Raw genomic sequence first — 5,000 nt, 5'->3', positions numbered from 1 at the left:
TTTTCCATTCAATTCTACAACTTTTTCCATTAGAAAGGAAATGGGAATCCAAATAACTTACCGGACCCATGAGTTGTTGAGTCCCTTGACACTTTAGTGTAAAAAGGGGTGGTTGAGAATGAGTTGAGCTACGAATCCAAATTGAATCTTGTGTGAAGGGTCAGAATGAAGTGCCAAAACGCGGGCGTTCAGCATTTTTGCCTGAAAAAAACAAATCCTACTTGAAATACGTTTGACTAAAAAACACGCGTCAGTTTTTGAATGTTGGCAGCGGTGCAGAAAAGGATGCGTTCCCATACCAGTAGTCGAACCCGGGCCACCTGGGTGAAAACCAGGAATCCTAACCACTAGACCATATGGGAGAAGATGTACTACCAGCTCACTTACAATATGAAAAAAAAGAGGTGTACTGCTTTGCACAAGCAACTTCCGCAGATTATTACGTGCATTTTGCCTCGTTAGCGCAGCAGGTAGCGCGTCAGTCTCGTAATCTGAAGGTCATGAGTTCGATTCTCACATGGGGCACTGGTACCGTGTTTCCTTAACTGATTTTGCCACCATCTTGGCTAGAGAGTCACAGCTCTTTTCCATTCAGTAGCAAAACATCACCAATTGATGGAAGGGGAGCTCCAATGACAAACAGGGATAAAGGCTTGTTGAGTCCCTTAACACCCAGGAATTAAAAGTGAGAGATATGAATGGTTTGAGATATGACATCAAATAAGCTTTTGTGCAAATAAATATCCAAAAAACCTGGTGGTCTGCATTTTTGGCTGCAAAGAGCAGTTCCAACCTAAACTGATTCTGTCTGCAAGGCACGTGTTGGCTTTGGAATGTGGACACTAGTCCCCAAAAAAAAGTCTCTCCCATAGCAGGAATCGAACCAGTCAACCAGGAATACTAACTAAGTCTTTCTCCACATGTTGTAAGCAGTACAGTAAACAGCAAGACAGGTGTAAAAAAAAAAAAAAAAAAAAAAAAGAGTGTTTTGCTTTGAATACAAAACATCAACATTACAAGAGCTGAAACACGCTACATGGTCAAGGTTTTTGGCACGTCAGTTGAATAATTTGAAGATCATGAGTTTTTTGCTCACACGTGGCATCCTCCTTTTCTCAAGAGATTTTGTCACTAACTCTGAACTTTCCAATTCAGTTCTAAACTGTTTCCGATTAGAAAGAACATGGGAGCCCTAATGACAGACAGGACACATGGCTTGTTGAGTCCCTTGACACTTTTGTGTAAAACTGTGTAGTTGAAAAAGGCTTAAGCTATGAAACAAAAGGAAATCTTTTGCAAAAGTCATAATGCATCGCCAATGTTAAGTATTTTTGTTGCAAAGTGAAAATCTACCAGAAACATTTTTGATTGAAAAACACGTGTCAGTCTTTGAATGGTGGCAGTAGCTAAGATAAAGATGCATTCCCATACCGGGAGTCGAACCCAGGCCACCTGGGTGAGAGCCAGGAATCCTAACCGCTAGACCATATGGGAAAAGATGCACTAATGTCTCAGTGACATTATGAAAAAAAAAAGTTTTCTGCTATGCACAATAAACTTCTGCAGATCTGCAGGTACAGCTTGCCTCGTTAGCGCAGTAGGTAGCGCGTTAGTCTCATAATCTGAAGGTCGTGAGTTCGAGCCTCACACGGGGCACTGTTCCCTCCTTTTCTCGAGAGATTTTGTCACCAACTTAGAACTTTTCCATTCAATTCTACAACTTTTTCCATTAGAAAGGAAATGGGAATCCAAATAACTTACCGGACCCATGAGTTGTTGAGTCCCTTGACACTTTAGTGTAAAAAGGGGTGGTTGAGAATGAGTTGAGCTACGAATCCAAATTGAATCTTGTGTGAAGGGTCAGAATGAAGTGCCAAAACGCGGGCGTTCAGCATTTTTGCCTGAAAAAAACAAATCCTACTTGAAATACGTTTGACTAAAAAACACGCGTCAGTTTTTGAATGTTGGCAGCGGTGCAGAAAAGGATGCGTTCCCATACCAGTAGTCGAACCCGGGCCACCTGGGTGAAAACCAGGAATCCTAACCACTAGACCATATGGGAGAAGATGTACTACCAGCTCACTTACAATATGAAAAAAAAGAGGTGTACTGCTTTGCACAAGCAACTTCCGCAGATTATTACGTGCATTTTGCCTCGTTAGCGCAGCAGGTAGCGCGTCAGTCTCGTAATCTGAAGGTCATGAGTTCGATTCTCACATGGGGCACTGGTACCGTGTTTCCTTAACTGATTTTGCCACCATCTTGGCTAGAGAGTCACAGCTCTTTTCCATTCAGTAGCAAAACATCACCAATTGATGGAAGGGGAGCTCCAATGACAAACAGGGATAAAGGCTTGTTGAGTCCCTTAACACCCAGGAATTAAAAGTGAGAGATATGAATGGTTTGAGATATGACATCAAATAAGCTTTTGTGCAAATAAATATCCAAAAAACCTGGTGGTCTGCATTTTTGGCTGCAAAGAGCAGTTCCAACCTAAACTGATTCTGTCTGCAAGGCACGTGTTGGCTTTGGAATGTGGACACTAGTCCCCAAAAAAAAGTCTCTCCCATAGCAGGAATCGAACCAGTCAACCAGGAATACTAACTAAGTCTTTCTCCACATGTTGTAAGCAGTACAGTAAACAGCAAGACAGGTGTAAAAAAAAAAAAAAAAAAAAAAAAGAGTGTTTTGCTTTGAATACAAAACATCAACATTACAAGAGCTGAAACACGCTACATGGTCAAGGTTTTTGGCACGTCAGTTGAATAATTTGAAGATCATGAGTTTTTTGCTCACACGTGGCATCCTCCTTTTCTCAAGAGATTTTGTCACTAACTCTGAACTTTCCAATTCAGTTCTAAACTGTTTCCGATTAGAAAGAACATGGGAGCCCTAATGACAGACAGGACACATGGCTTGTTGAGTCCCTTGACACTTTTGTGTAAAACTGTGTAGTTGAAAAAGGCTTAAGCTATGAAACAAAAGGAAATCTTTTGCAAAAGTCATAATGCATCGCCAATGTTAAGTATTTTTGTTGCAAAGTGAAAATCTACCAGAAACATTTTTGATTGAAAAACACGTGTCAATCTTTGAATGGTGGCAGTAGCTAAGATAAAGATGCATTCCCATACCGGGAGTCGAACCTAGGCCACCTGAGTGAGAGCCAGGAATCCTAACCGCTAGACCATATGGGAAAAGATGCACTAATGTCTCAGTGACATTATGAAAAAAAAAAGTTTTCTGCTATGCACAATAAACTTCTGCAGATCTGCAGGTACAGCTTACCTCGTTAGCGCAGTAGGTAGCGCATCAGTCTCATAATCTGAAGGTCGTGAGTTCAAGCCTCACACGGGGCACTGTTCCCTCCTTTTCTCGAGAGATTTTGTCACCAACTTAGAACTTTTCCATTCAATTCTACAACTTTTTCCATTAGAAAGGAAATGGGAATCCAAATAACTTACCGGACCCATGAGTTGTTGAGTCCCTTGACACTTTAGTGTAAAAAGGGGTGGTTGAGAATGAGTTGAGCTACGAATCCAAATTGAATCTTGTGTGAAGGGTCAGAATGAAGTGCCAAAACGCGGGCGTTCAGCATTTTTGCCTGAAAAAAACAAATCCTACTTGAAATACGTTTGACTAAAAAACACGCGTCAGTTTTTGAATGTTGGCAGCGGTGCAGAAAAGGATGCGTTCCCATACCAGTAGTCGAACCCGGGCCACCTGGGTGAAAACCAGGAATCCTAACCACTAGACCATATGGGAGAAGATGTACTACCAGCTCACTTACAATATGAAAAAAAAGAGGTGTACTGCTTTGCACAAGCAACTTCCGCAGATTATTACGTGCATTTTGCCTCGTTAGCGCAGCAGGTAGCGCGTCAGTCTCGTAATCTGAAGGTCATGAGTTCGATTCTCACATGGGGCACTGGTACCGTGTTTCCTTAACTGATTTTGCCACCATCTTGGCTAGAGAGTCACAGCTCTTTTCCATTCAGTAGCAAAACATCACCAATTGATGGAAGGGGAGCTCCAATGACAAACAGGGATAAAGGCTTGTTGAGTCCCTTAACACCCAGGAATTAAAAGTGAGAGATATGAATGGTTTGAGATATGACATCAAATAAGCTTTTGTGCAAATAAATATCCAAAAAACCTGGTGGTCTGCATTTTTGGCTGCAAAGAGCAGTTCCAACCTAAACTGATTCTGTCTGCAAGGCACGTGTTGGCTTTGGAATGTGGACACTAGTCCCCAAAAAAAAGTCTCTCCCATAGCAGGAATCGAACCAGTCAACCAGGAATACTAACTAAGTCTTTCTCCACATGTTGTAAGCAGTACAGTAAACAGCAAGACAGGTGTAAAAAAAAAAAAAAAAAAAAAAAAGAGTGTTTTGCTTTGAATACAAAACATCAACATTACAAGAGCTGAAACACGCTACATGGTCAAGGTTTTTGGCACGTCAGTTGAATAATTTGAAGATCATGAGTTTTTTGCTCACACGTGGCATCCTCCTTTTCTCAAGAGATTTTGTCACTAACTCTGAACTTTCCAATTCAGTTCTAAACTGTTTCCGATTAGAAAGAACATGGGAGCCCTAATGACAGACAGGACACATGGCTTGTTGAGTCCCTTGACACTTTTGTGTAAAACTGTGTAGTTGAAAAAGGCTTAAGCTATGAAACAAAAGGAAATCTTTTGCAAAAGTCATAATGCATCGCCAATGTTAAGTATTTTTGTTGCAAAGTGAAAATCTACCAGAAACATTTTTGATTGAAAAACACGTGTCAATCTTTGAATGGTGGCAGTAGCTAAGATAAAGATGCATTCCCATACCGGGAGTCGAACCTAGGCCACCTGAGTGAGAGCCAGGAATCCTAACCGCTAGACCATATGGGAAAAGATGCACTAATGTCTCAGTGACATTATGAAAAAAAAAAGTTTTCTGCTATGCACAATAAACTTCTGCAGATCTGCAGGTACAGCTTACCTCGTTAGCGCAGTA

General features: G+C 41.2%; 3 non-coding genes across 3 annotated transcripts; all 3 read right to left on the bottom strand.

Annotated features, from left to right (window-relative positions):
* Nucleotides 1–290: 290 nt before the first annotated feature.
* Nucleotides 291–362, bottom strand: TRNAE-UUC (transfer RNA glutamic acid (anticodon UUC)). Its single transcript has one exon. It is a non-coding gene; the product is annotated as a tRNA-Glu (tRNA).
* Nucleotides 363–1,990: 1,628 nt separating this feature from the next.
* TRNAE-UUC (transfer RNA glutamic acid (anticodon UUC)) lies at nt 1,991–2,062 on the bottom strand. Its single transcript has one exon. It is a non-coding gene; the product is annotated as a tRNA-Glu (tRNA).
* A 1,628-nt stretch (nt 2,063–3,690) lies between these two features.
* On the bottom strand, nt 3,691–3,762 carry TRNAE-UUC (transfer RNA glutamic acid (anticodon UUC)). The gene has a single exon. It is a non-coding gene; the product is annotated as a tRNA-Glu (tRNA).
* Nucleotides 3,763–5,000: the final 1,238 nt, after the last annotated feature.

Source organism: Phyllobates terribilis, unplaced genomic scaffold, assembly GCF_046119375.1.
Source record: "Phyllobates terribilis strain yellow unplaced genomic scaffold, ASM4611937v1 Scaffold_11__3_contigs__length_659146591, whole genome shotgun sequence".
Taxonomy (NCBI): Eukaryota; Metazoa; Chordata; class Amphibia; order Anura; family Dendrobatidae; genus Phyllobates; species Phyllobates terribilis.
The sequence above is the reverse complement of the archived record's forward strand: the minus strand, read 5'-3'. Positions and strand labels throughout refer to the sequence as shown.